General features: G+C 39.0%; 1 protein-coding gene across 1 annotated transcript in view; it reads right to left on the reverse strand.

Moving 5' to 3' along the window:
* LOC111656885 (multiple epidermal growth factor-like domains protein 11) overlaps positions 1-23,859 on the reverse strand; it is a 131,677-nt gene extending 107,818 nt beyond the window's left edge. Inside the window, exon 1 of the mRNA XM_087174690.1 lies at positions 23,664-23,859. The gene's annotated coding sequence lies outside the window, so the exon portion shown is untranslated. The remainder of the gene's footprint in view (positions 1-23,663) is intronic.
* Positions 23,860-24,223: the final 364 nt, after the last annotated feature.

Below are 24,223 nucleotides of genomic sequence, written 5' to 3' on the forward strand. Positions count from 1 at the left end.
TTGAGTATTTTGAACACTGCACTCACCCTGTGGGGGTGAGAGTTTTTTTCTCTAAACAGCAAAAGCTCCTTCAAGATGAGGCTTTATAAGCTTTATAAGGCTTAAATATCTGTGGTCTGTGTTTCGCTGCGAGACTGCAGCTCTGTCATTCACAATGGCCTACTTCATTTATGTTTCAATCTAACTCAATGGAGTTCAATGGAGATATCTATCCCATCTATCCTGTAATGAACCCTCGGCAAAGGTCATCATCCCCCACAGTTTAATTAACGATGCTGATCCAAGGTTTTCCCACACATGAGCCACCAACAACTTGTTGATTCACACCCACAACCGCGGTACAAAATGTGTCCACAGGCTTTCTGGCTTTCAAGCTACCAAAGACTAGTAAAGCTATCTGCAACCATACAGACCTTTAATTTGTGACTCAAAGCCTCATTGACCGGTTTGCTCCCCTGTGGCCAATACTCAGCTCATCCTCGTGATGGAGAGTTACAGCTTGCTGACAGTAGAAAGAGACTAGTCGATCTTCTCAGTGGTCTCCGAGGGCTCTTTGGTAATCTAAACTCAAAAATGAAGCCAAAGCAGTGCGAAGTTACTCCCGTCACACACACTCAAATGCAACGAAATACATGTTAAATGTATGCTATAGCAACATAACAGAATTAATGAATTAGTTCATAGAAATCTTACACAACCTCAGATCTTTGGGGGTATAGGATCCTGCTATCTTCAAACATATTGAATAAATCCTCAGTGCAGTCGAACCAATTTATTTTTTCCAGCAGCCAACGCTAGCATCTCCCAACCCGATGACTTGTAGCAAGGGGAGATTATTTGTTTGTAGATAATAGAGTAATTTTAATATTAGAGCAAATTTACAAATCAACGCTGTTAAGGCTTCACTTCAGATGTACACGGGCCGACTCACCACCACTCAAGTGCAAGGTTTAAAAAAAAACAAAAAAAACAAATCCTCACAGCATAGATAAGCCTCCGTACATGAGCAGCTGTTGTATATATTATAAAGGTGGAGTTAGTGGACGATAACCTCAGTGACCCACGTGAAGCTGCCTCTGTGTCTTTAAGAGCTACGGTCAATTGGCATTGCACCAATCTGTGAAATCACCCTAATCCGCCCATTCACCCTTCATCTCGCTGTGATCAATGGTTACCTATGGGCAAAGGGGAGTTGAGGATGGAGGGATGGTATTGATGGTCATGGAGCCCGGTCTATAAATCGATCGCTGTAGTCCCTTCTAGCTTTAAGATTTGCTACTTTTGTTGATTAAGAGGTTTTCACATTTCACTGCAGATGGTTTTCAAATATTAGCTTCTTATTAAACTTGCAAAACAGACTCAACAACAGTGCAGAACTGTCTCTGCTGGACAGGAAGACTACAAAGGGAGAACTAATAAGAATAACAATGGATGCTCCTGCTGAAGCTATAATGAGCTTAGTGATTTAAAGAACAAATCTGGTCATCCTCTATATTTTTAACTGTTAACAAATCCCATGAAAAGACCAACAGGGTGTCTCAATGATAATTTGCAATGCCTTCATTCACTAATATTAATATTATGTAGCACCAAAGGTCACACGAGTGGCCTCCTAATAATAATGAGGAAGCAGGGTTCAAATGGACAAGATGTCAAATGGAAGGCACTCACCACCATCGTCACACTCCACGAATTTTATCAAATGACAGATCACTTGCCTGTCGAACCAATTATTTCAAGTTTTCAGCAAATGAACATGTGATCACCATCTTCAATAGTGATAAAAATACATTGTATTTATATTGCAGGTTTCTGGACATAGACAGAACATAGATTTAAAAAACATAATGTAAAATAAAGTTTGGTAATGTCAAGTGATGCTGGCTCTCACAAGCATAAAGTGCATGCTGGGTAGTTTGTACCACAGTTTTCAGAGTATTAGAGAAAGTGAACCAGTAGTGAAATACAGCATTACACAAACAATGAGTTCAAAAAAAGACTGAGTAATTTCATAAAACAGCAGGTCATTGTAGTGCGTGCAGGATTTAGTCAAAATAAACTACAATGTGTGTTAAGCTTGGGCCGATATTTGATAATACTGAATATTAATAATATTGAATATCACAACATTTCCCGCCACATTCAATACTTTTCATAATATTGAAATTTTAAATTTTCATTATTATTATTTTTTTGCTGTGCTGCCGAGTCCGCCCCTTTGCTTACTGTACATGGTACCCCTGTGACAAAGGTGCTGATGATTGTCACCTGAGAAGAGCGGACACTAAGAGGTCATAATATTCTATAGCAGGTATGGATGTCCTCATCAAATAAATATGTCATGTAGGATATTGTTGAATGTGCAATTTGGTGGATTTCTTTGGCGTTTTGGTCTGTGAGTGCAGTAATATAAGACTCTACACTGGAGCAGCCACATGATGAAATTAAATTGTCCTGCACGGTGATCGTAGACATCACAAAATCACAACATTGCATCACTTTTACAGTACATCTACAATAACCCGGGCAACCACCAGTGGAAACACAGTTGTTGTTGATATCTCTGTATAGATAACCTTCACTTCTTAACACCAACAGTCCGCAGAGAAAGTTCTGTTTGCAACTTTTGTGTGGAATCAGAAAACTGACTGGGTTGCTTTCTTAAAGCTTTATCACAGGAGACAGACTCAAGCTTGAGATTCAGTGTTGAGAAAAAAAAAATCTATATTTCAAGATGTAACATTAAAGTCTTTGTAGAGGCAGAATGCAGTCCACCCTGCCTCCTATAACCCCTCCTAGTCTGTAATGTCTTTAGCTTCTGGGGCCATTTAACTTGAACTTAATGTACAATTAGCCCCAGGAAGAAACCAGAGCCTTTCTTGTTTTGCAGCTCCCTCCTGATATCAAGGACAATGAAGTAATAGCATTTTAGGAGGAACACAGTGTGCAAGAGGGAGCTGAGAAAGCATTTCTGCCTTGCAGGAGAGACGGGCCGGATGGGGATAGTGGGCGAGTGAAAAGCACCCAACATCCATGTAAACATGTTACGGTACAAAACAGCACAATCTCTTACATTACTGTAAAATGTGATCTCAAAGTGAAGACCCCTACTGCTGCATTAGTGAGGTAACTTGTCCCTTGACATTCAGGAAATTCTGCAAGTGCAGCTACTTAAATGTACACTGTACACTGAGGGAAACGTCCTCCAGCTGAAAGGGTTTAGAAACTCTGCCGCTGCTGCTGAACAAGACTCGCCTGAGCAGCTACAATGTCATTTTTCACACTCTTCTTCACATAAACTGTTGTCAACAACTAATAGCTATACCAAACAAGATTTCACCATGTGAATCACCAATCATGTCATGATCCATCTGAAAAATAGGAGCAGTTCAGGGTAAATGGGCCTCCTTCTTTCAGGTTTTATGTTCCTTCTGTGATTCTTAATAAGGAGGGATGGAGCACCCAATGGTGTTTTGAATTATGTTCTGCTCATAAGCCTACGTGCCCTTGATTGTGTTCACGATTCACCAATTCTCAGACGGTCCCATTCAAACTAAATCGCTACCAAACAAAAACAAAGTCACCTCGCTGCACTCCTCAAACAAGTATTACTCGAAATCGAAACTTTTCTCCCGCTGTCCTTCAGGTTCTTCATGCGCTGTGTGATGATTCATGTGGGAGAGATGAAGAGTGTCATTGTGTTGAATCCAATATCAGACACGAGAAATGCATGTTTAGATGTTTTAACTTGAGCTTTTTGTGAATATTACTGTTATACCATAGATTTGTGTTAAAGGATGTAAAGGATACGTTTCTTTTAAGTTTTTTTGTTATTATCTTCCCACTGAAGCTCAAAGGCGAAACTGTCTATGGAAAAACAAAGAGGGGATTTCATTTGAAAAATATCTACTTGATTTGACTGTGTCAGACATTAGCCCCAGATAAATTTTATTTTTTTGCACAAAGTGAGGACTGTGGATTTTGTCCCCATCACTTACATTCAAAGTTCATCATGACGGGTGGGAAAGGTGCCATAGTTTACACTTTTCCTGTGTTTTATTTGAAGTGTTGATCCATATGGGGATATAATGTATTTGTGGTTTTAAGAACCAAAAATCATCTCAATGTACTTTTTCATCTCCTCTCTTGCTCTGGAGCTGAACAGGTCAGTGAGCCAATCAGAAAAGAGAGGCTTTCCTAATTGGCTCTTATTAGCTGACTAATTGGCTGACTATTTTCTGAGTGATTGAATAAAAATATAGCACATTTCAGCTTAACAAATCAAAACCAAAACCTCCAAGGGAGGGTGGTGGGTCCAGGCAGGCCATGCTTGGGGCATAGGTGAGGGAGGTGACTGTTTTGTTGTGACATCACAAAGTTAAGGAAGTTCTGACAGCTCGTTTTAACACATAATTTTGAATTAGTAGCAATAGCAAAACTTGCAAATAGCTCCTTTAATGTCCAGTATGAACAGGGAGAATGATTACAGCAAACAAAACCTTATTCAGTGTTCACATGGAAACCTGCCTATTGTTTTTAGAGCCTTGAACAATTGTGAACCCATGATTTAAGTTACTCATTGAATTCTCTGTGCAGAAGTATGTGTGTCTAAATGCTTTATAATTTTAAAAACTGATATAAAGTATGTTAAGGTTGGACATCAGGAGGTGGTTGTGAGTGGTAGAGAGGTTGTTTTAGCACCAACTGAATATTAATAGGTCATTTATTCGCACCTTTTTCTGCGTATAATTAACCCACTGTGGGCCTCTCGCAGTAATATAATGAGCAACAAAGGCTCAACAGCGTTCATACATACCCATGACAAGTGCTCCACATCTGTGGTTTCTATGGGAAGCCTAAACACTGGTGTGATGGTGACGGCTGCTTTAGCCTCCTCTGCCTCTAGTTTCTCCTACTCACCTGCTTTCTCCTGTTTTTGTGCTTTTACCAACAATCAGCTGATACTTCAGACTCGGTCATGCCTTACGCCATCACCTGGCTCAGTTGCTGCTTGTTGTATTGTTGTTGTAGTGTTTAAGCTTCTGCTCCTGCCTGCACGCCTGGAACTGATCTGAACATCCTTTAACTTGCATACCAGCCTGCTCACACTCACTGCCCACTTTATTAGGTACACCTGTATGATTTAATGTAATCCACTACAACAACTCTGCTGTGAATTATATTTTCCCCAACTCACTGTGTCACTGTGAGGAAGGTGGTAATTCTACCTTATGTCTATTAAGTGGGGGGTGGGGTTGTACAGAGCTGCATTATACTGAAATGTTCACAACCACCTCCCACAACAGCCTTAACAAGAAACACTGGGTGTACCTAATAAAGTGGCCAGTGAGTGTATTTGCCCACTCTGTGATCCTTTTGCCAACTGTAATCCTGCCAAAAATTAAGTTTCCTTCTAGTAAATCAATTCTGCTTAACACTTAACCTAAAATCTGAACTCCTGCCAACAAACATCTCTGCTAATTCCAGTTTAGACCACAAATCTATCCACTATGATTAGAAAAATAATCCCTTTAATAATTGACCTGCTTACGCAGATGACATATTGAGTGCACTCAGCATGATGCATTACTAAAAATCTCCAATCTTTCCTAGTATCTCGCTGCGTTAATTAATACACAAACTAGTACACATCCTGCAAATGAAAGGAGGATCAATGTACAATACTGCATAATGAGTACAAGCTGTATAATGACTGCTGGTTACGTTCCCTTTGAACGTATGTCTGAATGAGGTTGCGGTCTGCAGAGCATTAATAGTTGATGTGGCCTGAGTCTCACACATACACACTAAAGGATTTCTGAAACATGGGTGCCCCAGTTTCTGCTTTTCTATTATGGAGCCTCTCTCAGGACCAAAGATGCTGAAGTGGACTGAATGAGGCGTGGTGGTCTAATCCACAATGAGCAGTCTGGACAGTGGCCGACATGGTCGAGGGGCTTTCTGTACACTGCCTTTGTCAATCACAAAATGTTACCATGTCACGCAAAACTTAATCAAAACAATGAAATCTCAGGAGGCCAGACAGCCCACACAACCGCTCAACTATTCACACCACAACTTCTGCTTTCTTTGTCAGGCTATTCAAATCCAAACACACAGCCCAGACTTGAAAGGCATTTATGTCTTAAAGTACAGTCACAGAGGAGGAGGTGAAGGCGATGAGTTTTTATCAAGGTCTGCGAGAACAAACAACTGACGCAAACTCTCGACACCCCAGCAGGAACTTTTCTCCCGAGAGAGCCGCGATGTTGGCTGCGTAATTCATGAGTGAAGCCTGTCAGGAAACCGAGCCGCTGTGAGGTTATTTCTGAAGCCCAGGCACAACTCACTCTGTGTAATTTGTCAGGCAGGCTACCCCCCCCTTCCACCCACCTTTACATTGATTAGAAGCCTAAGTATGGTGCTGATTAAGCAGAAGGCTTTAAAGGTTCAATCAGGAATGTATCTCTCCATATAGATTTTGTGTAGACTTGCATAGTATGTTGTGGAAGTATTTGACTTTGAATAAAAATACAACTTTTGAAACTTCCTAGAGCTATGATTACCTAAAGCAGAGGTCAGATTCAGCACAGTCTTATATTTCCATGTGAACACAGATACCGTCTGAGCCTACAACTATTGTATTAGTCTGTAATATCACATGTAGGGCTGCACAATTAATCATATTAAAACCATGAACGTGATTATTACTGTGCATCTCTTACATGACAACACTTCTGCAGTATTTGCATTCGCTGGAAGAAATGTTGCATCAAACTGAGTTTTCCCCAGGCTGAGTCAACATATAACAAGTGTGTTTTATATCGTGTCACAATCTGTGCAATGGGAGAGGAGGAAGACATAAATCTAATGTGTGTGAAAGAGACAAGGGAATAAAATTTAGCATAAAACTAAGTGAAATGCTCAAAGATATGCAGTCACTGTGAGGAAGAACAATTACATTTATCCATAAGGTTAAAGGAGATGACACTGAAAAGCGTGTATGTCAATTTGTATGTAAATATAACACCACAGACTGTGAAAACTAAATATTTAAAGTTCAGGCTTAAAGGTAGACATCCATGACTATAAAGCAGGTCAACGCGCTCAGTCCAAAGAGAAATGCACACAGCCTGTATTCAGAAACTGAGAGTTAAAATGAGCCGTCAGGACTTCTGTAACTTTGTGATGTCACAACAAAGCAGTCACCTTCGTCAGCCACGCCCCAAGCCCCACCCACCTGGACCCACCATCCAATCTTGCAGGATTTGGGTTCTTTGTTTCTCTGTTACATGAAATCTGCACTGTTTAGATTCACTCAGAAAACAGTCAGCCAATCTTATGGATCAACACTTCAAATAAAACAGAAAAAGTGTAAAATTTTACTTTAAATGAGGCGAACAACACCAGAAAAACTTCACAGGAAATCCCTGCAGCTGCAGAAATGTTTATAATAGGAGTCTGATAGAGGTCAGGGGGGTGTCTGCTATTAGCTATGTAGCTCACACTCTCAGTACAAATGCAACTGAAGGAAGGTCTTACCAGTACTGAAATATCTCAGCAACTACTGCCATTAAAAGATGGATTTCCACAAACGTTTGTGCAGACTTTTATGGCTCTCAGACGGTGGTGTGACAACCAAAACTTTATGCCTGCAAAAATACAGAAATTTCCATGATCCTCAGCTGTTCTTGTGTTTAGTGCTACATATCAGCTATCAGCATGGTAACAGGCTAAATCATGATGGTGAACATGGTGAACATTATACCTGCTAAGTTGTCATTTAGAGCTTGTTGCAATTTTGCTAAACGCATTTCTGTGCAGACTCACAAAAATGCTGACATGGCTGCAGACTTTACTGCACAGGAAAACATTTGTTTAAAGGCGCCTTTAATAAAAGAAGACGTGAATTTTCAATGCAACATTCCAGGCAGTTGGACATATACAAAAAAACAAGCAGACAAAAAAAACAACAAAGGAAAAAAAGAACTATGTATTTCACCGGTAGCAGCTATTATGTTTGTTCTATCTGCATGAATATGAGAAATGCAAGCAATCTATTCTATTTAGAAAGTATTTCTAAGGATTGCAGGACAAAATATTCTCATATAAGTCATATTTACCAATTGTCGAGAATTATGCAGCTTTGAAATTTTGACTTTCCTTATATTCTTGAACACAGCAAATTTCCTGTCAGTTTCTGCTTCAAACACCTCAGCTGTGCATTTGACCATGAAAAAACAAAGCTTGTTTGCAGTGGACTGGTACTTTTAAAACAACAGGTTTTATGATTAGTATTTTTGTTTTTTCAGGTTTCACAAGGCCACTTGTCAAGTCACAATCTGTCCCTTTCCATTTAATCCTTCCTGTTGCTAACCAGCTACCCATTTTGATACTCCAATTGTTGCCATGGATGTGTTCTTTTAGCACGCAGACTGAGATAACAAACAAGTAGATGATGTGGTCCCACAGCAAAGTGGTCCGACCCACGACAACGTAAAAGTTCCTATCATTGGCTTATCACAGAGAAAAAATATTTGCAAATGATTTGTCGGCCCACTTGCAATACCTGTGCAGCCCACCAGTGGGCCCTGGCCCATAGGTTGGGAACCACTGATCTAGTGTTCAGAAAAGAACATTTCTTTCCTCACTGTGATGGTATAATTCAAGTCAAGTACATTTTTTTTTATATAGCGGCAAATCATGACAAAAGTTATTAAGTTATTAGTCATTATATTATGATAATATAATAGAGGTAAAACTTGTGCTACCTCAGCTGGAGGGGGCGGGTCTGTTGTGTCACAAACTACACAAACAGGATCATTAGGAGTCGACTCTTCTAACTTTGAAAGAGTGAAACTGTAACCAGCTCAGTTTTAGAGGTTGAGGTATCTTCTTTTATTGTTAAAGGACGAAACCTTTTAAATTAATCCGTCCTTCACAGGCAAAATTCATTGCGACAAAATAATAATTTTTGCCAACTTTATGAGTGTGAACACACTGGCTCAAATGAAGAAAATCTGATTTAAAAAGATGTTAGTGTGGTAATTTATCTATGATTATCAGCAGCAGCAGAACAGAGCTGAGCTTCTGCACTGCATTTGCTCAATGACATTTTAGCACTAACACAGTACATGTCTTTTATTGTAGGCCTCATATACTGTGACATTTAAATCATCACTAGCACATTCAATTGTTTTCTGAAGTCACATAGTGAACTGAATACCACCTGTTCAATAAGTGATTTCAGACCTGGTTTGTTCATTTCCTGTTAAGAAATAACAACACATCACAAAAGAACTTAAAATGTATTTTTATGCCTTAACTTTCAGTTAGCTTCTTATTCTTTTACAAACTTAGGCTTTGTACCTGTTGCCATCTTACCACCGGCAGGGGGGCCTCAGTCAGCTGCAGCTGTAGAGTCTAGCTCTGCAACTGCAAACCACCTACTGCCCCCATGATCCTGTTTAACACTTGCTGCTTAAATTTACTGTAATTACTAATGATAATTATTAATTTTATTAGCTGTCATTACTATTTTTATCAGTAGGAGCACCATAGTTGCCATAAAATTACTATTGCTGTTACTGCCGTTACTATCAATATTATTAATATTGCTATCATTGTACGTTCTTGTTCTTTTTCTCTCTCTCTCTCTCTTTCTAAAGAGAAAGTCTAGACCTGCTCTATTTAGAAAGACCCTTGAGATAATTATGTTGTGAATTGGCACTTGACAAAAAAAGTTCCCTGGTCACAAATGATCCTTCAGAGTCCAGTAAGGTCATCCATAAAGATGTAAAGAATATGTCAAAGCTGTAAATTTGCCTTCATGGAAAAATGGAAAGGAGAAAGCCACCGTTCAAAAACTCAAATTACATTTGGGCTAGTTTTTACCTGAAGGTATGTTGGAGACAAAGTGGAAAAAAGTTCTATAATTGAGCTTTTCTGACATCACACCTAATGCTGTTTGGTGCACATTGAATCTTGAACATAAAGTTTTGGGGAAGGTGGCAGCATCTCTGCAAATACCCCTGGAAGGCTTGGGGAGGTAACCGGGTTAAGAGGGTAACATCTAATGCTGTAAAATACAGAGAAATCCTGGAGGAGAACCTACTGCAGTCCACAGCAAGGCTGCCAATTGGGAGGAGATTCATTTTGCTGCAAGAAAATGACCCCAAACATAAAACCACATCCTCACAGATCAGACAACACTTTTAATGTCCTGGAGTCTTATAGCTGAAGTTATAGTTGCCTCTGAATCGCTGCCCACATCTTGTCAGTGATTCAAACAGGTCTGGTGTTGTGATTAACAACTGTTTCCACCTACTGGAGAAACGCTCTACCAATCACAGCTTTGCAACTGGGATTGAACACCACTTTCCTGTGTCATATTCCTGTGTTTTATTGACCCATCCATCCACCACAACCTCCTCCTGATGTGGACTTTATTGCTCTTTATACTACATAACCTCACTTTTCGCTTTGCTCCTGTCATAATAACTATGGTCACTAGATCTCTTCTAACCACAAAAAAATGTAACTATGGGTCATAATAACCTTCTGCACAAACGACCTACAAGCTCATCATTAACACGACATTAACATATCATCATCTCCTAAAGTTGATACAGCGAATGCAAACAGTTGTTAGATCCATCAATAACAAGCCCCTTTTCCACTGGTAAAAAAACCTGCTAAGACCTGCTAACATCGGGCTTTTGTTGGCAATGGAAAAGTGAACAATCTGCATTCACACCCCAGTCAAATGACTCTTTATATTTCGCCCCATTTTCTTGCTTTTTACGTCTTTCAGAGTACAAACACTGTAAACACACCTGTCACCTGTCCAGCGTGGTGCTGTTAAATCAGAAAGACGGGGATGAAAGAGTGACACAGCCCCATAATTAGTTTTTAAAACACACATACACTGATCGAAGCATCTCTCACAGAGGCTCAGGCACTTACATACAGGAACAACCCAGAGATTTGAGACATGACAGATCCGTTTTACCAGTTTGCATGGCGGCTAGAAACTCACTTTTCCCAACCTGCGTCTATGTTGTACTCTGCTCCTTGCAATTAAGCGTGTCCTCAGTCCGAACAGAAAGACTTGACTCGCAGCGGAAACAGAGTCAATTGGCTTTTATTAGCGGATTTACCCACATTTAAAAACCCACTTATACGAAAAAGGGTATTACAGATGTGACAAATGATGTCCAATATTCACTCTGCTTTTGTCTCTGGTTTGGTCTCCTCCAGCTCTGCCGGCTGCAGAGGGAGAACAGGTTGATGTGAGCAGTAGCATGGTCAGCCATTAAACCAAAACAATGAGCTGAAAGAGGCTAAAACTGCAGAGTTTGGTTTGTCACTATCAGCGACCCCTTTAACACACATACATTATCAATCTAAAAACATTGATGAATGCGGCTTTAAGTCGTGGAAGCACTGCACCTGAGTGAAAACGTGTAACTTCCACATTATTGAGGTTATAACACCTGGCAGCTCTGTCTGCACACCACCCGCCGAGAGCTGTGCTATAAAGTTCACTTCCTCAGGTGAAGGCGGTCTGCTCTTGTGTGCCTATTGACAGACAGTAAGAGGAGTTAAGCCAGGAGGCTGCGGGTTGGTGGGGATACTCCCCTGGGCGAGCTGGCAGACATAAGACATATCAGCACTATTTGTAAAAAGTCACACACAGCCCCGCAGAGGACAGTCCACTTGTCATTTAGATAAACTGGCTAATAATTGATCGTCACAGAAATGAAGGGAGGCCGCTGGGGTTAAAGAGAAACGCTTCAGTTATTTTGTGTGCGTGTTTGCATGTACGTTCTGTAACGGACAGGCAAGAGTTGGGTTTAGCTCAGCCAGATTGTGGGATGTCTTTAATGGAAATGCACTCACTGCATAATAATGCCTATACCACCAAATGTTCTTTCAGGGCAGCTGCAGACTTTTCAATTTTATCTCAATTTCAAATATACTGAATCTGCTGCCAAAGTACAAGGTATTCAGATGGTCAAAAGTGTCTAAAAACAATGTGACACTGCAGGGCTTGTCTTAAATTTTTGGTAATATTGGAAAAAAACAAAACAACGCTGGGCCATTGTTTGTTTTAAACAAGAACTTCAGCCTCATGTTTTAGTGACACCATCCTTTTGTAGTGAGAATTATGAGAAATTTATCGTTTATCCATTTTATCCTCACAGCCTGAGGCTGTTGAAGCCATTGTCAAATTAAAGATTTGGCCAACTATCTAATGATTTTAAAAAGAGTTCAAAAGGTGCATGTATTAAGGTCAAAACAACTGAATTTTTCACATAATAGTAGAAATAGAGTGAACAAACAATTAATGTTTCATTTTTCTCCAGGTCTCAAAGCACATAAACACTGCACTGATTAAAGAATGAACATTGAATCTATTAAATCTATTAAAGCTACAGAATACTGAAATTGTGAAATTGTAAACTTCTGTTTTCTTTTTTACTTGAGTTTAGAAGTTTGGCAACAAAAGGGAAGCTCATCCCTCTGTATGAACTGGACCATTCATGCAGAGGTTGAGAGGACGGTGAATTGTCAGCTGCTGTGTTGTGTTGGCTGATCCATGTTGTCATAGTGAAAGACCTCACAGGAGAAATCTGCAGATTTTTGCAGGATTTTCTAAGCATAAAAATTCCAAACAACTTTTTCCTGAACGAAAAGATTCTTGTATTTTGAAACAGTGTGGAAGAAAATCTGAATCAAACTGGAATGGTGAACAAGATTTAGTGCAGGACATGTGATTGGTGGACTTCTGTGGAGCTCAGTAACAGGTTTTAGTGAAGCCGTCAGCCTGGCTCTGGAAATGGAAATGTTGGGTCAGTGGGTTCCTCTCTTTCATCCAAAGTAAAACCTCTTGACAAACATTGGACAGATTGCCATGAACCAGAGAATGAATCCCACTGATTATTGATCCTGACTTTTCATCCAGTGTAACCAGCAGGTCAAGATTTTTAATTAAATGGTGAACCATTTCAACATCTATTCGACGGATTGGCACAAACTTTGGTACAGATATTCATGGTTCCCAGATGATGAACCCTAATGACTCTTCAAAATATAATATAATATATGTGTCCAATACTTTGGTTTTTGGCCAAATACCTGGAAAACTAATGATATTTTCATCAGTTTCAGCCGTACTTTAGAGCTAAGTAGCAAATTTTAGCATGCTAACACACTACTATGGTGAACATTGTAGACATTATAGCTGCTACATGTTAGCATTGTTACTGGAGCATGTTAGCATGTTGGTATTAAAAACCTCACAGCCTCACAAAGTCACTACTCAGGCTGTAGTCTTGTTCTATGTTAGTTGTGAATAAGCAGTGATACGGTATTTGTTACACATACTGTTATAGTTGTAGCTTTTGAGCAAAGATGTAAAACATGGTTTGCTTCACTAAAATGTCCTTGTCCTTCTCGACCTCAATTAGCTACACAAAGTGAAATATTGACGTTGTTTTGAAGCAGAAAGCAGATGTTATTTCTCACAATGATTGATTCTCTATTAGTGCTAAACTAACTCCACACAGTAGCTTGCATGTTGCCAGAGCAATACAGTGAGTTGTATGAAGCCCTGAGGTCATGTGGAAAATCTTGTAGCTGTCTTTTATCAGAGACACAACTACAACCAAGATTACCATGAGTAAATGCAGACTGAACTTTGGAGTGAAGTAATTTACGATGCTTTACTCGTTACATGTATATAGATTTGGTAAAATTGTGATTTGTATTACGTTTTTAGATTAGATTTTAGATTTTAGCTGATTAAACACATTAAACACATTACATTAAACACTCCCAAGATGCTATGATTGCTTTTGTTGAGGAGTAAAACAAATGCATTGTGTTTATGAAAATTTATTTTTCAAAAGCCAAATAAGCCAATTGCACAAATTACTACTTAACATCAGGGGAAAAAGTTAATCCTTAACTAAATCTGAGCAAACCCTTTAATGCTATCAGGGCTTTATCACCCGTCTCCTTATTAAATGCATGCACATCTACGTTTCCAAATCCACCAGCATTTAAAACCTCTGAGGATTGTCAGTCATAATTAGTATGTTGTTGCAGCCCTGCTGCTAACATTAAAGCAAAAGAAAGCAAATTTATCTCCAAAGTTCCCTCAGATACTCGCTTTAGAATTCACATCAGAGCACATGAAGGTGTTTCCAATGCGCAGCAGCACACAGCAATCAGCACTTTCCTTCATTAGCAGACTGAAGGTCATCTTTAGTGTCTTAGCTCATATAAAAATGCTTCAGCAGAGTCTCAGCTGAAATGAGGTGCAGCAGCGTCTTTAGGTTTAGGGAGGAAATCCATGATGGTAAATGATTCTGTTGAGAAATGGTTAATAAAAACTAACTGAAGGTTTAAATTAATGTTAAAGGAGTTTTCACGTGTTCTCTGGCCCAAAAACACGCTGTAGGTCTTCATGTGTAAGGCACTAATTATCCTGACTGACCGCACCCAAGGCTGGATTATCAATTGGGTATAGTAGGCAACCGCCCCAGGCCACAGACGCTCAGGGCCCCTGAAAGCCTCAGGTTGTCTGTGATAGTGGATCAATTGTACATTTTTTTGGTAATATGTATTAAATGAAACACAAATAAAAAACAAAATTTCAAGCAGTCTGCATTCAGGGCTGCAACAACATTCTGACTGTCAGTCCAGGTGGCTCCAGAATTTATTCAGTGTTGATATGCACTGTAAAAACTGCATAAATAACGAGTCAATAACAGTCGACTTATTAATTCAGGGAAAGTGAGGAAGTCCTGATAACCTAGTGATTCATTAAGAGCCAGTTCTGCTGACTTATCTTCTTTAGTTGGGGAAGGCAGGAAACCAATGGTCACTCCATGTTTACTTTATCCTTTGTTTATCTGTAAAAGTTCATAATTATTATTATTATTATTATATCATATTGTATTATATTTGCTTTTATATTATTATTAACTGTAATTAGATAAGTGTGAGCTCAGTTGACAAAATATCTGATGGATCATTTACTTGTCGATTTAAGTTATTTAGAAACATTGTTAAGTTATTTGCATATTACTAGACTACTATTATGATACTTCCCATCATGCATTGCAGGGTTATAGTTCCCTAGAAATCCTTTTTTTCTAATATGAAAAAGTTACATGATTGGGTCTGTTAAATGTCTTTTACTGAATCATAATGATCACACTGAGGAACAGTGGGATTGCTAACAGTACAGCAAAAGTGGTCTCTAATTATCAGACTGTAAAAAAAAAAGGATCTATGCTGATTTATAAACTGAAAATTCAAAGTCTGTGCAGAACACAGATCTGAGTTAATTACCAAAAGTAAAACTTCTGAGCTGTGATCATGTAAAACAAGATATTACTCTGACTTAAAATAACTTTGGTTTAATTCAAAGTCTAAACTTAAGAAATTAAGTTAATTTCTTGAGGTTTTTTCTGTCCACTACCAAAGTTTTAAAATTCACGCTAGTATCTGTGTGAGGCAACTTGGCTGAGGCTAGGATAAGATTAGGACTTCATTACCCTGACTTTCTTTCTCATTACATAAAGGACACCACAGTTACATTGGTACCAACATGGCACTGGATGTAAATGGTGAATATTCAACAACACATTATGATCAACACGTTCAAATTGTACAGAATTCCTAGAGATACTGTTATCTATAAAAATCTAATATTTTAGTTCATATTATGCTTACGTGGTGGAGATTTGTGTTTAATGTGTGTTTAATCAAATCATCACAAACTAACTGACACACACCAAACCTGGGCCAGGTTGAATATTGGCTTGGGGAGTATGTGTGTGTGAGAGAGACTTTGGGGGCAGCATCAAATTTTGATTCAGTTTATTCAGCTTTCTAAAAACCTTCATAAGCAGAACACAATGCCAAATCACAGTAACTGGCTCTGTTTGTTTAGCAGCTGTCACAGTGTGGACAGTAACTAACCCCACAGAGACTCTACAGGCTGTTGAGTGACAGAAAAGACGCAGGATCGCTTTACAATGAGCAAGTCTTGCTGTGCTCTGCTGGACTTAGTATAATCCACTATAATGCTTCCAGCTCTCGGGGTCTTCTATGAGGGAGGCCGTCAAAGCTGGTTAGCTCGAAGTCGACGACTACGTCTGAAGACCCAATCCAGAGGAAAAGTAGCTGAACACCAGGACGGAGAGGCTGTTCAGACAGGCGGCACTTCTCTAATCTCACTCGTGTTTTCTTTCACTGACAGCTGCTCTCTACATGAATGGGGCACAGTCAAAATAAATGCAGAAGCAGAATTTAATTCTTCCCTCAGTCTGTAGCAGTGAGTTTCCAGTGTCTGTCGTACAGCAGTGATCTCTGCTATAATTTGGTTCCACTCGTCTCCCGGAGCCGGCAAGGTCATTACTTATTACAAGGAACATAATGATTGGGATTGTTCGTCTCCAGGCTCTGGTGTTTAATGAAAGCAGTGGGAAATGCCACAAAACTCTCACACAAATTCCCAGCTGCCATCATTTCAGGCTTTTTTGGTTACTATGATTACTTCACTGTCGTGCTCAGATATGCAACTTGATTTATAGTCCAGGGACCCTGACGAGTCCCAAGTTTCTACAGGTTTCAAACTGCAGTAGAAGTACATGTAGGAATTTTTTTATTTAATGTTTCAGGGATGATACATAAATTGACATAACCTTTCAATTAAATGTCATCAAAATACTGGAGCATAATGTTGGGTTGTCTTTAGTGAAACTGAGGAATATATCACATGTGGCTGCATGTCTATAAAACCTTTTTCAGCCTGACACAGCGTTACAATCTTTGTCATGCTACTGTACAATCCACATCTTATTACAGTCCACATCTTATTATAGTCCACATCTTATTATAGTCCACATCTTATTACAGTCCACATCTTATTATAGTCCACATCATGCCAACAAACCTGCTAGAAACAACCAGTAAAGACAAAGACACACACAGTGGTGAAACTACACTTAATTGGTGACTGAGGCAAAAACAGCAAGATTTCAACTATGTAGAAAAACCTCTATTTCCTTCCTGCTTAAGTTGATTTTTTTTTTAATTTTTCACTGACACCTGAGTTTTTTCAAACTGACTTAAAGCTGTATTTTCACCACAAACTACAACAGAGAAACACTAAAGTCTCGACCAGCTGACCAGGTGACATGAACATGAGCATATTATTTAGTGAAATTAGAACTGCAATTTACAACTATTTTCATTATCAATTTACCTTCTGATTATTTTTTACAATTAATCAATTATTCGTTTGGTCTATGAAATGTCAGAAAACAGTAAAGAAAATGCATGTTACAATTTCATTTTGTCAAATAAACAACCCAAAGATAAACAAGAAAATATTCACATTCATCTCTAAAAGAGAATTTTTACATATTTTAATCAAATCGATTAACTATCAATGATCAAAAGTTGATCATTTATTATTATTTTTTCTGTCGATTGACATACTGATCAACTATTCATTGCAGCTCTAGTTTATTATCAATGTCAACTGAATATTTGGTTAGTCAGTCAGTTGCTTTGGTAATTTTGCTTTAAAAAATAATTAAATTATTATTTGATTATCAAAATAATTGGCAATTAATTTCCTGCCAATAATAATTGATTATTTGACTGTTTGAGCTCAAAGTAAAATAGTGAAACTCAGACGACAAACGACACTGTCAAGTGAACAGGGATGAAGTAACAAACCTTTAACGTGTCTCTACAGAGGCTTGAGGCAGTTTCACGACGCTCCATCACACAGATTAATGTCATGATATATCACTTATAAATAACATTATTGATTTAAGCTCCAAGTCCAGAAAAAAATTCAGCCAGGATTCAATTCAGCTTGGTCAGACACCAGATCACTGTGCGGATGTTTACATCCTGATACGTCCCACTCCCTCTCCAAACCTCAACAAACTATTACCAACTATAAAAACTGGGCACAGTAGATTAATAAAGGCTCAATTCACACAAATTAAAAAAAAAAAAAAAAAAGTTTTTTTTCTAACTTTGTGTCCAGGTGTATCTATCCATGGAAATAATTATGTTTTTTATGACCTACAGTATCTCTGAGATTTCTGCCTCCACCAAAACACAAAGCAGGTGAATACTCACAGCAATAGAAAATAAATCACATTTAAAAGAATAAAGAGACCACAATCCCTCTCCAGAATAAGTGTCCTTGCTACGGTGGATAACAGACCTCACTCTAAACATGTTTCAATGTTACTACTTTCTACCAAAGAAACAACCTGAAACCACTACAGGTAAGATGATTCGGTGCAATTTGGGTGAAACATTCATCTGCAACATTGTGACCCATTTTCAACCTCTGATGTATTCAAATATTGATTTTGGTGGATGTTTTCTAGGACAGATGATGCGTTCGTCCAGTTTAAAGATCACAGTCCTCGAAACTAAACAGAAACAGGATGACACCATCTGTCAGTCGTTCTTATGACCATTAGAAAACTGTGTCATCACTGTCTTGTTTTCTGTCCTGCCATCTGAATTGTTACCTTTAACACTGCTGGATTACAGCTGCAACAATTAGTTGATTAGTCTATCAACAGAAAATTAACTAGTATTAACTATTAATCCTTTTTAATCATCAACTTTTACACAAAAATGCCAAAGGTTCGCCAGTCACATCTTCTCCACTGTAAGGATTTCATGCTTGTCTTTGTCGTACATAAACTGTAAACTGAATATGTTTGAGATGCAAACTGTTGATTGGACAAAAGACAAGTGCGGACGTCAGCAGGTATTTTCACTATTTTCCAAAATTTTATAAAAAGAACGATTAATCGATTCATTGAGGAAAATAATCACCCTACAAAACAATAATTTGTTTGAGCCCAAAACAGGATGCAGAGAAAAGTCAGCCCATCCATCACCTCCGACCTTAGCTACATCTTAATTGTGAGGATTAGCTGCTGTTTGTTTTATATGATGGAAACTGAAGACCTTTGGGTTTGTGGTTGTTGGTCGTACAAACAAAGCATTTACTCGGCTACATAGTTTAACAATTATTTGATAAAGTAATAAGTAACAGTAAAAAAAAAAGTAATAATAAAAAGAAAAAAAATAGTTTGTAGCCTTACACTCAACCAATGATGGTTGGTGAGGACAGTCACAGCCAAACAGTGTATTTGCCCAGACAAGTGCAGAAGGGATTCATGTTCTGTCCAGTGCTGTAATCTCATTGATTCATCTGTCAATGATTTTCTTGATTAATTGTTTGGTTTATGAAAAGTCAGAAATTGTTGAAAAATGGCCTTCAGCAATTTTCTAAAGCAGATGTTCAGTGTGTCATCACAGAGTACTAAGAAAACCAGCAAGCATTCACGTTTGAGAACCAGCACCTTTTTTTTCTTGCATTTTGCTTTAAAAATGATAATGGATCAATTATGAAACTCGCCTGACTTATCAATTAATCAACTAATTGTCCTTTTTATTACTGTGTCAGGCCACAATATGAAATCTAGATACTGTAGCTCTCACCACAAACTAACCGGGAAACAAAAGCAACTCTAACTGAAGAGATTTCAATGTACAAACCTCCCGCCCCCCAAAGCAAACACAAAAAATACATTCATCAACCTGCCAGAAAACAACCCCCCGAAACCTTAGTGGTCGTCCCCTCGTGCAACGCTCCAACATCAACGCTGTAACTACCGCTCCATCGCTCTGTGCAGCAACCACATGCTGAAGCCCCTGTCTGGTTTATGTGTTACTCATCCATTTGCCCTGAGGAGAGCATTCATGTTTTGTAATGGTCAGCTCCATCACCATCCCTCCTGTCCACTCCAAAGTACCCACCAGGCAGAACCACTTAAAAGTCTTTCATGTTGCTTTTCTTCCTGTTTTTTTTTTCCTCCTCCACTCCGCCTTTGTTGCAGGATGAATAAGATGCCGAGAGCTGATGGGTTGCTGGCCTTAATGGTCTCTCCCTTTTACCTCCACCTTATGAGCTATTTGAATTTCATGACTGATGTTTTGCCATTGCCTCATCCAGAGCATGAGAGAACAGGGTTCAAACTTCTTGACAAAGTCTCTCCATAATTCATAACACACCCCTCCTCACACACTCTCACACACACACACACACACACACACACATAATAACTAACTCCTCAGCCAGTTATACCATAAGTAAGGCACTTGATTTTCATCTCCACTTCTGATGTCATAAAAACACAAACAGATGAGGGAGAAAAAAAAAAAAGCAGAATCCAAGAAACACCTTTCAGAACAAGAAACTCCCAAAGATTAAAACACATTATGACCCCACCCTACACCAGGAAGCCACTTGCTTTTAGTTTTTTTCCCCATCTTATATGAGATAATGAGGCGTAAGAGGTTCAGGCAAAAGTTGCTGTGCAAAGGCAGCCTGCTGCAGGCAGTGGGAACTCCAATATAACACGTCCTTGAGAAACAACAGCCAGCGTTCGTTCTCCCATTTATCAACACTGATTACATGTATTGATCTGACTGAAACATGGATGATTCCCAGTTGAAAGAGTTCAGCAGACTGGAAACACAGCGGCTGCTGCTGCTGCTGCCACTGAAGATCATGGTCCATCCAGACTGAGATGGACAGACCAATTCAGACTTTCATCCAGCGCAATCTTTCCACCATCAGCTGTTAGATGAGGTCGATGTTCCGCAGTATTATCTCAAATCTTTACTCTGTTATCTGCTAAATATGCAATAATAGTTTGGCTCATAAAGGGTTTTTTTTGCATGAATTATCTTATAATAAAAAGTAAACAACCGCAAAATCCCAGTATCTGAATGTAGATTTTCCTTTCAAGATATGATCAAATAAAAAATAAAAAACAAGAGAGCCACTCTCTTATACTGACTGATGGCATCAACATAAAGCACAATACAGCTTAGTTTTGAATCCTCACAACACATTTGGGTATGAAATAGAACATTTTCTTGTGCCCAGAATCGTTTATCTTTTGCAAATATTGCCCGACGTGCTCTAGGCGGCCTTATTTTTTTCTCCAAAATGAGCATGAATATGAAAAGCATTTTGGAGTGAAATAGGAATGGAAATGGAAAAGTCCAGTTTAATGTGTTGGTAGACTGATAAACAGTACTTCCAACCCTCTGCACATACATCATTGAATTTCATGGACAGAAATGCCTCCCGTGTGCCCGACAAAAGCCTAGAGGGGCAGAGCACCGCTTGCTCCAATATTCCTCCTGTATTCTCTACCAAATCAGGTGTTTAATGGCTTTGTGTTGTGGACTGCTTGGTTTGTATGCATGGGGTGGCAGCTAGCCTGGAGGAACTATTTTCTGCTGGCGACACACTTCAATACTCTGCCCTCAACAGCCTGTTATTCTTTAAACAGTGATTGGAATTATGTTTACCGTTAAAAGGCTAAATCACAAGTGCAGGAGTGCAGAGGGAACAATTATTAAGATGTGGCCCACAGAGCAATCGAAGTGTTGTTTTCATACTGGCTCGAGAGCAAATTCTGAATTAATGACTCCTGTTACTGCAGCTGCAAATAATTAGCTAAAATAATGAAGAGGGTCCAAACCATAATTAGATTATACTTGAAATTCTTTCAAAAAAATGGCTGACCATTTTAATTTTCATATTTCAGTATTCATTTTGATATGAATCATGATATGAAGTTTGCAGCACTGACATTAAGCACCTTAAATGTGGCAATGTAGCGGACAAAAGTTCAAGAGGGTCAAATGATGGCGCCAACTCACTTAAAACAAGTGTAAAATGTGGCTAAAAGTCTTTCAAATGTGCATTTTTCCACTTCATAATTCAGCATTTTTGACCATTGATTATTAAAATCCTATAACTGTTTTCCACTGAAACAAAACTACACTGACATGGAAGAAAAAGGGGAACATTTACATACTGTATCAAAAATGCACTCTGCTTCATCTCTTACAGTACAAGCATGTGCTCCTGTGATACCGAGTCTCAGGCCTGTTACTCAGAGAAGCTGCAGCCACCTGCCATCAGTCTCATTTACTTTGTGTGGTTTTTTTTTTTATAGATGAATGCAGCTTTTTATACTTTGCATTTCTTTCAACCTTTTTGTCTCATCTTTCCGCTGCACACACTCCTGGCAACTTAAGGCCCTGAAATGATTCTTCAACTGAACTGTTGACCCAACACCACCACCACATCAGCCACCCACTCAGCATCATCTTAAAAAGTAAAACACATTTAATTAAAGTAAAAGCTCAGGAGTCATCAAAGGCTGCATTACTATTATTGCGAGGGGCACGTTTGTGACAAGCGTCTCTGAGACATATTGCACAGCACACCCTCTGACTACAGCAGCACAGTAAATGGAGCTACTTGAGGAAAGAACACAATACAGAAATTGAATGGCACTTCTCTAAAGAAGTCGTCAGCTCTCTACCGTTTTGCACTGCCAACGGCTTTGAGCTTTGCATGCTCAGGTCATTGAAAGTAAATGTTCTTCATATTCAATAACTGAACTACTTAATACTATCTTCAAAGAGACATGCCTTGAAACCTCCACACTGTACTTTTATATATGAGAAAACAGCAACACAGTCTTGCAGAACAGGCCTTGCTCAACATCGCCATCTAGTGCTGACAACGTGTTAGTCCCTGTGTAAAGTCTGGCTGCTGTGATGCCTTAGGGGAATCAATAGAAATACTACAACAGCAACATTGATCATCCTGATCCATCTAATTAACATCAAAACCTTTTGATCACTGTAGACTCCAGACTTCTGGATAGAAAACTGACACCACACCATCGGTCTTCCGCCATCAGCAGCTAAAGTGGCTCCCTGTAGTTTTTAGTAGCAGCTCACTGTTTTTCTGTCCTATACCAGCTACTTGAATATAGTTAATTGCATTCACCCGTCGGCCAAGGTTGACTACGTCCTGATTTGATGGCTGGAATAAAAACCAGCAGAGCTCTGGGACCTGAGAGCTGCACAATAAAGTGAAGAGACTGACAAGAAACCACAGACCCACAGTGACTGCATGTCAAGACAGCAAACAGTTTCATAAAAATTTGTTAAAAGACAAACTTTTTGAGGCAAGCCAGCCTCAGACTGAAGCCTCAAACACAGCAACAACAGTGACAATGTAAATAAATCCCAGTGGACGAATTAGAACCGTCAAAGTATCTGCCACATGAGTATAGGGTCATGAAATATTACTACTGTAATTCTTCTTCATAAATACCATTCATTTTTATTTTTCTTGACTTGCACTAGTTTTAATTTTTGCCCATTTGACACAAATTTGAAGCAGCTGGATTTTTAAGGTTATTTAAGGCAAGTACACACCACAAGGATTTATCCAACTGATGTAAATGGGGCAATGGTCTTTACAAAAAGCAATGTTATTTTAGTCCTATAATCAATTTCAGCAGTAAAGCTACTAATATGACAGTTAAGAAGAAATAATATTAATGTTAATATAAATATAGATTTAAAATAGCCTCTGATTTAGGTGATGTGATTATAAACTCACACTTTCCCTGTGACAGGTTATTAGTGAACAACTGTATGTATACAAAAAGTGACTAAAACATGACAGTGTCACCAATAACAGCTTTAAAGCTTACCTGCAGGAGCGATGTGTCCTAAATAAAGTTCATTGTCGTGCACGGCGTGTAAATAAATGCTAATAAAGAAGCGGCCTGAGGGATGACACGGAAGAAATTATTCTAAAAAATAAAAAATAAAATCTCTGAAAGATGTGGATCCAGAAACACGAGTAAAGTCCTCTCATGGTCCGTGTTGGTGTAGTTAACAACTTGAGCTCAGTGCGTCCTCTCTGCTGCTGCTCTGCTGCAGCTGCTCTACACAGCGCAGCCAAAGAGCAGCACAGGCAGCGAGAGGAGTCACTCCACATCACCGCCGCTTTCGGTTTGCGGGAAAACTTGAGGCTGCCCATAGCTTCGCAAAACACCTTGAGTTTCAGTTCATGTATAAAAACACCAATAAGTAAACTGCAAATTTAAAATTCACACTTGACATCTGAAGTTACGTTATTTTGACGAGTGGGTGGCAGAAAACCTGCTAAAGCTAATTTAGCTTAAGCTCATGCTAGCACAAAAAAAAAGTACTTACATGTCCAACAGAGCAAAATTGCCATCCCTCTGTTCTCGGCCACCTGTTGAGT

The sequence above is a fragment of the Seriola lalandi genome, unplaced genomic scaffold, assembly GCF_002814215.2.
Source record: "Seriola lalandi dorsalis isolate HSWRI2012SDOR001 ecotype SW California unplaced genomic scaffold, Sedor1 jcf7180002054372, whole genome shotgun sequence".
Classification (NCBI taxonomy): domain Eukaryota; kingdom Metazoa; phylum Chordata; class Actinopteri; order Carangiformes; family Carangidae; genus Seriola; species Seriola lalandi.